General features: G+C 41.7%; 1 long non-coding RNA gene across 1 annotated transcript; it reads right to left on the reverse strand.

Moving 5' to 3' along the window:
• Nucleotides 1-3,387: 3,387 nt before the first annotated feature.
• LOC134869306 (uncharacterized) lies at nucleotides 3,388-9,914 on the reverse strand. Its single transcript, XR_010166398.1, has 3 exons — nucleotides 9,492-9,914; nucleotides 5,066-5,250; nucleotides 3,388-3,568 (listed from the first exon to the last, which is right to left on the reverse strand). It is a non-coding gene; the product is annotated as an uncharacterized LOC134869306 (long non-coding RNA).
• Between the last annotated feature and the right edge of the window lie 1,997 nt (nucleotides 9,915-11,911).

Below are 11,911 nucleotides of genomic sequence, written 5' to 3' on the forward strand. Positions count from 1 at the left end.
ACCAGTTAAGTTCACTATTATCAGATTGTCCTACGCTGTACAGTGAGGTTCAGGTCTAATCTAATTATTATTTCAGAGTTTATTTCAATCACAGTTCTGTAAACACAGATCAAGACCGATTACAAATATTCATATATTATACTATTTATTCATATATTATACAGATTGGTTTTGATTTTGTGAAGCACTTTTCTGTTCATAGATTTTTTCCGCTTTGATTTCCTTTTCAAACTTACGTTCCTGTCTTGACAGCTTTTCCTAAAATACCAGTGAACGGCATTCATGATTCAACTGGACAATAACACAATCAAGCAATTGTGGCTCATTATAATTCCCTCCCACAAGTCCTTGAATAGCATCACCATTTAAACATCAGTCTGCGTGTAAGCTGATGTTTTCTGACATAGCATACTGTAAGGCCACTCATCCTCAATCACAACTCTGCCAGCTCTCCGCTTTGTTGGAAGTTTAAAACCAATCCAGTTGTAATCTGCAGCCGTCAAATAAATGTAAACAGATTTCTAAAGGCGTTCTTTCTGCACAGTTGCTTAGCTACTCCCACGGACCACAGGCTGAGATTTCCATCCTCTTTTGTATTGTGTGAATGGCCAGCAGCTTTCAGTCCACATCTCATTTAGGTTGTTTTTTAGTCTCCAGTCATGTAATTACGTCTGATCAATCTAGAGCTTTTGCTTTCATGATTGTTTAATAATGACTTTTCATAAATGTTCCTCTGCTGAGATATAGAAGGTGCGGGAAGCTGTATACAGTATCTGTATATATATCCCTGCTGTTCTTCCTTTATTGGATTCTCTGATAACTTCAAACCAAAGACCAGAGCATAATTATATATCTCTAACCTGGTGGTAGTTTAATGGAAAATATAGCAGCATGACAGCACCGGAACATGAGATTGCCGCTGCTATGCTTTACGTAAACCAGTGAACTTAGAAACCCTTTGCCCTGTGATGCGTCACATCATTCGGAGAAGCGCGGATAAGAATAATCCATATTGTTGTATCTAGGCCAAGTAAATCAACACTGCATAACTGGGACTGTTCACTGTTGCTACGACATAAGCGTTCAGTTGGTATCTCCTTTGGTTTATGCTTCAGTCTCTCCGTGCAGTTTTTTGGTGCTCTCCAAAGACATATATGTTTATCACCGATGGAATTTATCATGCATTAATGATGGGTTAAATAATGTATGTCATATTTCCAGTGGATGTTTTAGATGAAACAGTGCTGCATGTAGTCCATTATGCTGCTTGGTGAGCATGTGTTTCCGATTGTAGCTAAGTGCAGTTAATGTTACCTAGTAAGTTAACTAGCCTTCATAGTTGATGTATCTATTGTTGCGTTGTGGTAGTATGTCAACAACGTTACTAGGATACTGTATGTATGCACTGTGTAAACTACACTCATACAGTGAAGGAAATAAGTATTTTATCCACTGCCGATTTAGTAAGTCTGCCCACTTACAAAGAAAGTAAAAGTCTGTAATTTTTATGGTAGGTTTATTTTGACAGTGAGAGACAGAATATCAAAAAGAAAATCCAGAAATGTAGATAAAAAAAAGATATAAATTGATTTGCATTTAATTGGGGTAAATGAGTATTTGATCCCCTTACAATCACAGAGCGGTTAAATAAGTCCTCTCGCTTTAAGAAAGTACTCCTGATGTCAACTCTTTACCTGGATAAAAGACACCTGTCCACAGTCAATAAATCAGATTACAACCTCTCCACCGAGGACAAGACCAGAGACAGGTCTTGTGATCATTGTGGAACTAATTTATAAGGACATCAGGGACAAGATTGTAGACCAGCACAAGACTGGAATAGAAGACAAGACCACCAGCAAGCTTTCTCACCACTCGGTGAGAAAGAGACAACTGGTTTGATTATAAGAGAATGGAAGAGGCACAAAATGACCATCAATCGCCCTCGGTCTGCGGCTCCACCATCTAAGATCTCACCTCTTGGGGCATCAATGATCGTGAGAAAGATGAGGGGTCAGCCAAGAACTACACAGGAGGGACTTGTTAATGATCTGAAGGCAGCTGGGACCACAGTCACCAAGAAAACTATTGGTAACACACTGCGCCGTAATGGATGAAAATCCTGCAGTGCCGGCAGGGTCCCCTGCTCAAGAAGGCACATTTACAGGCCGTCTGAAGTCTGCCAGTGATCCTCTGAAGGATTCAGAGAAGGCTTATGAGAAGGTGATGTGGTCAGATGAGACCAACATCAAGATCTTAGGCATCAACTCCATATGTCGTGTTTGGAGGAAGAGAAATGCTGCCTATGACCAGAAGAACACCGTCCCCAGCATCAAGTATGGAGGTGGAAACATTATGCTTTGGGGGGGGTTCTCTGCTAAGGGGACAGGACGATTCACTGCATCGAGGGGATGATGGAGGGGGCCATGTACCTTAAAATATTGGCTGATGACCTCCTTCCCTCAGCCAGGACAATGAAAATGGGACATGGATAGGTCTTCCAGCACGACCATGACCCAAAACATACGGCCAAGGCAACTAGGAGTGGCTACATAAGAAGCCCATTAAGGTGATGGAGGGGCCTAGCCAGTCCCAGGACCTCCATCCCATAGAAAATCTGTGGAGGGAGCTGAAGCTTCCAGTTGCCAAGCATCAGCCTCCAAACCTTAAGAATTTTGAGAGGATCTGCAGAGAGGAGAGGACCAAAATCCCTCCTGAGATGTGAGCAAACCTGGTGAACAACTACAGGAAACATCTGACCTCTGTGCTGTCCAGCAAGGCTTTCTCCACCAAGAACTAAGGCATGTTTTGAAGGGGATCAAATACTTATTTCCCACCATGAAAGGCAAATCAATTCATATCTTTTTTTAAATGTACATTTGTGGATTTTCTTTTTGATATTCTGTCTCTCACTGTTTAAATAAACCTACCATTAACAGTATAGGCTGTTCAGTTCTTTGAAGGTGGGCAAACAGACACAATCAGCAGGGGATCAAATACTTGTTTCCCCCACTGTATATAATGTATGACTTCATCAAAAATCATTAAAACACCATTTGCCATATACTCCAGAATACCTCTAATGACACTCAACTTTCACTCACACACACAGGGTTCATGTCCTGTGTGAAGACAAGGTTTATTTATTAGTAATTGCCACTTCTAGTTTCATAGAATGCACAGAGAATGAAGTAATAATTATGTTTAATATATCATATGACAGTTCAATGACAATATCTTGCTATTTGTAAAGTGAAAGGGCTCGCTTAAACCTGATCCAACAGAGAATGATTACCTGACCATACAGTTCAATCAGGAGAGACTTCATTTTGTTTGAAGAAGATTTATTGACACATGTTCCATATGATAGAATGTTAATAGTCTTTGGTGATTAGACCCCGATTCTGATATCGGATATCTTAAGGGGTAACTGGATTTGATGAGGAGATGGGATGAGGAGGAGGTGTGATGAGGTATTGGGATTAGCTCTCCTGGGCGCTGGATATGATGAATAGAGGTTGATGGGGTGGAGGCGGGTCTCAGCAGAAGCACCTGAAGTCACAGCTGACTGCAGGAAAAAGGAGATTGATTTTAAAGCTTGACTGAACGTATACCCGGTCTTCTTGAAAGAACTTGTGCTGAGCATCATAGAACGATTACCTGACCTTACAGTTTCCTAAAACTTAATGGAGTATTTTTGTATCTTTCAGCTTTGGTTCTCTTCTCAACAATTCACTGTTTTGGTTCACTCTGATTGCTGTCTAAGTGTAAGAGGCAGCTGCTTTTAACATGAAAAAGCCCTCAGAACACACTGTGCACCATCTCCCAGGCTCCATACGCACACAGACAAAATAATCACCCCGTAGCTTGTGAACATTAAACAACTTCACTCAGGAGTTGGTGGAGGCTGAAACATAGCTGGTAGAGAGCGAATATAGGAATAACAATAATCCATCGGCCAGAATTGTGACTTCATGATTAAATTGTGCCTGTGGGGATATTTTCTTAATATAACTTGGAAAACAAGAATAAATAAATACAATTTGAAATACGTAAATGCTGTATATTACAAATCTATTTCTATGTTATGCATGCAGTACACTTAACCGACATGGGTTGTTTAAATCTGGGCCAAAGCAGCCTATCAAACATGACATCAGTTGGCTTAACAGCTCTAACATACACACAAACATGGCCAGGGGCATCCACCCTTCAACTTCAATATTCTTGGTGGATGGAAATAATTCAATTATGCTCCAGCATGTTTGTGTTTGTTTATCCATATCACAGCAAAGCCTGATTGAACTCTCCTGAGATATCACACAGGATCAGCAGATGTTGCATCGACTTCTGTGACCCCGTGAGTTCCATAGTCATGATCTTTGTGTGTGTGTGTGTGTGTGTGTGTGTGTCTGTGTGTGTGTGTGTGTGTGTGTGTGTGTGTGTCTGTGCGTGCGTGCGTGCGTGCGTGCGTGCGTGCGTGCGTGCGTGCGTGCGTGCGTGTGTGTAGTGGCTTGCTGAGGCGTAGCAACACTGGCAGCTTCTGTTTCCCATGCTTACCCTGTGAGTAATGTTCAGACCAGAGCACGGGGGCTGGGCCATGCGGGGTTCATTAACTCAGCTGAAGCCTGATGAGCTGGAAAACTCCTAACCTTCAATGTTTTAGCCCAACAAAAGCTCACAGATGACTTCTATTTTACCCAGCATGGCAAATTGCTTGAGTTTATGTTAACAGCTTTTTCATTTTTGACAATACATACAGATTATTCAAAAACCATCCAAAAACAAATCTGCATTGTTGTCAGAGCATCCTTATGAGTGCCAGGATTTGGATATTATGCCATAGTTCTATGAGGTGACGTGGCATGAAACTAGTTCTGTTTCAAAAAACAAATGGATTCTTTTTGGTCCAGGTACGGACATATCCAGAGTGAATCTATCTGAAGTTAGCTTTTGCATAATAACTGAACTACACTTAATTCTTTTAGACATCATTGTGCATCTCAGGACCGGTGTTTGTCTGGAGTTGACAATGATGTGGCGTGGGAGAGCTGCACATACTGACCGTGAGCTGACCGCTGTGTTTACCGCCCAGAGGCTCCACTTCCAGATGACTGAAGACAACTGTTTCAGTTGACCTTGGTGGTTATGACCGGCAGGCCCAGACCTGACCTGACTGCTCCGGTTCACAGGGACGTTTAAGGTCAGTGATGGAGAGATTCAGGAGAGTCTGCCGGGTGCCTGCTGAGCCTGAAAGTGATAGTATACTCAGAAATCAGTGTGACATGTGGCTGTCATTTCTCAAAGATAAAAGGTTCAAGGTCATGATCCTCTTCGTCCAGACCCAAGACCGTTTCAACTGAATGGCTTGTGGTTCATTCCTAGCATTTGGGGTTAGTAGATGATGAGGTGAGGTGATGTGTTTGGCAAACCAGCAAGGAAAACAAAACTAACATGTAAAACGTTTTTAAAAGCTTGTTTGAAGGGGGAGATTACCATTTTGGAGATTCTGCTTATTTTCTTGCTTGAGAGTTTGATGAGATGATTGATACCATCTTATGTCTGTCTTTTAATTGAAAACTGGAAGTGTTAGCTAGAACAAGGCCACGGTGAGCATCAGATAGAGACTGCCAATTGGTAGAAAGACACATTGCTAAAAAAAAAACTGCAATAGTTTGTAAAGGCTCATTTGATTAGGCCTGTTATACGGAAAAATAAAGCCCACTGCTCTGAAAGTCCATCCTGGAGTTCGATTCAAGTCACGTCCGGCCGTCGTACTTTCCATACTTCTTAACATATTGATACATTTACAAGACTGCTTATCAAATAAAATCCTTAAATCTAAAGGAAGACTTTTGTTTGAGATTATATTTTACTTTAACAGCTCTTATACTAAAAAGTAAATACAAAAAAAAGGCAGTTTGTTTTCACTCAAATATGAACTTTCAGTCCAACAGGACATTACTCGCTGTCAGACAGATGGCATGGCACCGACAGGAAAGCATGCAGCGGGGAGAATAAAAAGCCTGGCTCATTCAGAGTTCAAAAGGACACCAGCACCTCCGTTTAGGGGGGTCACAGAAACATTCCCAAATCTATTTTTTCTTTTTCTACATTCCTTCATTTATTTCAAATCAAATGACCATGCAGTAAATGTGGGACAGTTTCTAGCACAGGAACACAGTGGTCAGCTGAGGCCCCCCAGCAAGGCTGGCACTGATACTGCAGGGTCAACCAAGGACTGATTGCTCAAGCAGAGCTATGTCAGAGAACAGACAGTTTGATACACAATTGTATTTTGAAAATGTTTACATAGTTCCAGAGGCTGAAACCTAGCAACCGTGAAGTTAGAAAAGTTGGTAAGTAGGCTTAGCAAGAACTGTGTAAACACCACTTGTGTAATAAAAGATAGCATGTTATTAAATCATAACAGCAGAAGGGGGTATACAAGCAGCTCAAACAAGTCTGCCGCTACAAATTCCTTCCCCATGCCCCACATTTAAGCATTTCCCCCAAGGCCGCAAACCTCAAGTGATCCTCATGAGTTCAGTTATGGTGCAAATATCACACAGGGCTGAGAGCTGTATGAGTGTGCTTCAGCCAAGCCTGCAATGTTTTGTCCAGAGGGAGAGGGGGTGCAGCCACTGAGTGGCAGTGTTGTTCCACTGATGACACAACCCCGGCAGAACAGAGCGGACTAGAGGGAGCACACTCATGTTACATGTGTGATTACAAGATGTTTAACATGGATTCACTCTCCAGCCAAACTGCCTATTAGCCAACTAACTGACAGGGAATGCTACGTGGTCTTTTTTATACAGTCTATGGATGTGATTCATATTGATCCTTTACACTCCAGCTCACTGTGCATTTGAGTCAACATGCCTTGACTGTCTTTCCTCCCTCTCTGCCATCCTGATTCTGTCTCATCTTCATCACATCACCTCTGACTATAGAGTAGACAAGCCCTCCTGGCAGATGTCATTACCAATCCAAACGGTGCTCTTTGACAACTGTCACATGGGACTGACTGCTCCCACTTGGCCCATCCACGCAACAGGAGGCACCAATATCTGATAATTCATGATAAATATTGTGATGTTTCTGAGTCATCTGAGGAGCACTTTAGCCTTGAGCTCAGAGTGTGACTGGCACGGAGAGATCGCCAGGAAACAAATGCTGTGATATGTTCTACTAACAGGAGGAGGATGAAAGCCAAATCTGAGCTGATGAATTAAGGGTGGCAAGTAACACATTTATTCTTAACTGCTGCCTTTGAGCAAGGCAGTCTATTTTGGGTTGTATTAGTGTCCTGCCACACTCATTACATAACCTCAGCTCTATTGGAATTCCATACAAGCATAATATTATTTTACATTTACTACTCAAACAACAGAAGTGTGAGAGTTCCACACTAACACCGAGGTTTACTGGACTTTACATCACAGGAGTTTTCCTCAAGGTGAGGAATATAGGTAGAGATTCCTGGAAACATACCAACTATGACTAGAAAGAGGAAGGCTTTAGACTGGGGAGATTATGAAACAATGGGCCCCTGGGAACCGACATGCAGAAGGGCCCACCACCTAAGGAGCAGGACACACAGCATTCGAAGGGCTTAGGGTCACAGGATGGGTCGGGACCCAAAAGCTTTTTCCCCATGATGTTGTCTTTCTGTGTGTTTCACACTTGTTTTGTGTGTCTTTGTAGTCAATTTGTGTGAATTGGTTGTTTCATGTCTCTTTGGAATTGTCTCGTCTTTTTCAACAATATTTTGTCTGTCGTTGGTTTGTGTGTTTTTGTTGTTGTTTTTGTTGTTGTTTTTTGTTTTCTGTAGTCTTTATTTTATTATTTAATGTGTCATTGTGGTTGTTTTGCCCCTCTCAGTGGTCTGTGTGGGGAAAGGCCAGGAAGGCCCCTGATACTTGTGGCCCCTTGTAGCCCACTGCTGCTGTGGTTCTACAACACTAATCTCCCTCCTAGCACCCAATAGCTTCACAGATTCCCTCCGGTCCTGAGGTTTGAGCAGCATATAAGTAAAGTATTTCAGTCATTCCTGTGAATACTTGCTCTGCAAAGTGCCAGCTCTTTCTTTAAGCATCAGCTACATTCCACCTTGGTTTGATTTCAAATTTAAACGTCAGTTGAGGACCTAAAAAGTGCCATCATTTGTTAATGTTTCCTTTGCCTGAGGTGAAGCAGCCATTCAGGAATTCCTGCAAACAATGCTCCATCTCTACTTAGTGGAAGTTCACAGATTTGTCATGCAATGCCTGTAGGAATACAGTGCATTTTCTGCTCTGCTGCAAAATCCCTTTCTGCTCCACTGACATTCTCTTGCCGTGTGTTGGGGCAGCGCACAGCCTCATGTGATTTATTGAGCTTGATTGCAATATGAGCAGCAATTCAGTGCTGTCCCCACCATGATTAACAGTGTATAATCCTGAAACAGACCTAATTTTTATTTTACCCTTGCGCTCCTTCCTGAATAAATAGGGTTTTCTGCTCAGATTTGAGTTCCAACATTTGCTCTGTTTGGTTGACAAACTTTTGCGCACAATTGTGGAACATTAATCCTGTAAGGTGCATGTGAGGATGTTGTCTCTGCTACGCCTCCATCACATCATCGCCCACAGTGTCACTTCTAACACTGGAAAAGGCAGCAAACACTTCCCTTTCAAGTACTTCCTATCAGAATGAAAAGCCGATATGAGAGAGAAACCGAGAAAACGAGGAGGAATTACAACAAGGTAGCCACGCAAGGCAGCGGCACTTGGAGATGATGAAACAGAAGCCCACTTTAGAACAGAGAGCCCAACAAATCTTACAAGTTCCCTGTTTATCAAAGCCAATCCAGGAGGCAAAGCACCCCCCCGTCACTCCCTGCCCTCACTCTGCCTCATCTCCACAGGAAGATGATCTTTGAATCCAGATAAATAGTTCACCCCATTTACTGGCAAGATGAACACCTTCATTCCTCTGCATATTTGTTTTCAATGAGACGTTTCATCCAGAATGTGTGCCTTTGCTTGTTTGTAAAAAGGGGTTTGCAATGGCTACTAAAAATAGCTGCATTGACCCACTTTTTAATAGGACTCACTGGCATTGTTGAAAGGGATAGATCGGATCACAAAAGACCTATAATAGAAACATCCAGTCATCCTCTTCTCAGTATAATGTTGAGGATGCAGTGACATCACCTGCAACATGCTTTCTGCTATTTAAAGTCAGCTAGGCTCTGGTTTCATTTGATTTGCTACAAAGGTCAATCTTCACTGTAGTCTTTAAACACAGATATGACTGCTTTGCAAAGTAGCCGTTATTAAAAGCACCTACCATTTTTAGTATAGAATAATACAGATTGACATCCAACAAGGATATGCTTTTAGTTTCTTTATTGTGTTTGTGAGCATGTTTTTGGGAAACTCTTGGCCTGATTTTCATGAAACTTGATGAAAGGTTGTAGGCTAGGACGAAAAAGAAGTCATTACCTGTTGGAGCAAAATCACATCACAAGGTAGATCCACGCAGAGCAGAGTCGGCCTGGTTCTGGTCTTCTTTTCCAGCAATCAGCTAACCACAGGCATGATTCAGTGGGTTTGTAGAAATATTGTTGAGTATTCAACTAGTTAAAAAAAAGGATTTCTATGTTTGTCCAAATATTTGCACCATGGAGGAAAACATCAATCTAATAAAAGAAACTAGCTGTCATAATCTCTGGAGCTGCAGCTTGGGTCCACATGAGACAAACTGGTGATAAGGCTGCAGAAAGAGTTCAATGATTTATTAACAAAATCGACTTACAGTCTGAGACCCCAAAAGTCAAATGAAACAGCAGTAAATCCAGAAAAGCACCAGGAATGCTAAACACTGCAAACACCTCACACTAGCAACTAAGGCTGCAGCGTTGAGCAAGAATGACAACCTGGCAGAAGGAAAAGGGAGTCTGAAGAGATGACAGGGACAGGTGGACACATCAGGACGGGGTGGGAAAACACACAAAGACAGGAAGTGAAGTTGCGTGGAGTACCAAAGGACCAGGAAACACTAACAATGAAGTAATTACACTAGACAAAAAACAGACAGAAACCCAAAAGTATATTATCAAAAATAGACAACTTATAACTTACCAGCTACAGTTCTGCAAATACACACCTCCACCAAGTCAGTAACACCACGAGAGTGCTTTAAAGGGTTACCGAGCTAGCAGAAGAGTCTAAACTCCAGGTGAACAGGTGAAAGCATCGGCAGAATGGTTGGTATTTGAACGTTATTTATATATAGTTCAAGAAAATAGCTAAAAGCATTGGATGTTTAAATACTTAGCTAAATGTAAAACCTTTGTTTGTAACTCAAACCGCAGCTGATAGACAGATGCTTGATGTAGTTTCTATTATGCTTAACGGTTGATGTAGGGATACTAACTTGTCGAAACACTGAATATTGCGTTGTACAAAAACAAAATACTTATTTTTGTGACGTCACTTCACCCATGTTATTGAGCTGAGAGAAAACATTTGTAACATGAACATGTTGGAGATCAGATGATCCTCAGGGATTCATTTTGTGCTGAGGAAAGGTCCACAGCAGTGCAGGTCAGTGAATGGCACATCCAGGAAGTACTGATTTATCTTTTTAGGTGTCTTTGACCTCTTCACTGGTGGTGTGACAAATGGAAAGCAACAAAGGGGAGCTACGAAAATATATATTTAATATTCCAAAACAAATCAAGGCATGTAGATGACAGACGACATGTGCACTTTACATTGAACACAGGAGACAAATCTTGTCTTCCTATGCTGTAGTACATATATGCTGTTTTATTAGGATCTGCTAAATCCACATCACTCTGTACTCTTGAATGGATGTGCAGTAATAAAGACATTCTGAACAAAACATTTTCTCCAAAGTGACGGCAAGTCATCTAATGGAAGCGATGATAAGCGTAAAATCCTGGACAACTCCCCTGACACCTTCTTGTAGATCTGAATCCAGACAGTGTGCTCTGAAGTGCTGCACTTTGATGGGAGAAAAAAAAAAGACGCCTGCTCCTATGGCAACAGAAAATCAGTTAAATGAAGACAAACAGCAGGCCTCTGAACCTCCACCTACGCGCGCACTAAAAAACACAACCTCCTTTCACAAATGCATCACTGCGGTAACTTTGTAGACTCGCTGAATGCTAATGGCTCATAGCATGCACCGTTTAAATAGGTCACGACTGGGAATAATTGTATTAACTGCTGTAAATAGAAATAAACAGGGGAAAGTGAAGAGCAGTAATGGCTTGTCAGGATCTTTTTTGAGGATTTCCCAGAAATGGCAGAGGGGTCTTGAGGGAGACACTCAGTGTCACAATTTGGCTTTTTGTAAAAACCTGCTATCTCCTGAAAAAAGCCCAATTATGAACACAGAGACGGGAGAGCAAAAAAGAAATCTTTAAGACTACAAGCTTACATCTGATAAAATAGTTCAGAAAATGAGTTTCAATCATGTTCATTTATATCTGAAAAACACAGACAATATGACTTTAGAGCTCTTATTCTACTGCACCCTACATCTCTGAACAATTACACTGGATGCATTAAACGGTGATTAAGTGTTCTGTTATTCAGAGTGGGACTATGAACTGATAGATTTAGCTGTTTCAGTCAAGGCCACTTTCTCTGTGTCTTTGCATCTTCCCTGAATGTTCTGTCTGGTCTTGAAACAAAATGCCAAGAACAAGCTGTTCCCTGTGCGGCCCACAAATATGTGTAGCAGAGGCTGAAAACAGCAGGAAGTGGATCAATTCTTGAATCAGCCCAAAGTTAACTCAGCTGGTCAGATGCACACAATTAAATCAGACACGCTCTTCAGTAATATCCCCAGGTCCTGTGCGTTTTCTAGGAGTAGTTGCCTTTTATTTCCT

The sequence above is a fragment of the Eleginops maclovinus genome, chromosome 9 (genome assembly GCF_036324505.1).
Source record: "Eleginops maclovinus isolate JMC-PN-2008 ecotype Puerto Natales chromosome 9, JC_Emac_rtc_rv5, whole genome shotgun sequence".
NCBI lineage: Eukaryota > Metazoa > Chordata > Actinopteri > Perciformes > Eleginopidae > Eleginops > Eleginops maclovinus.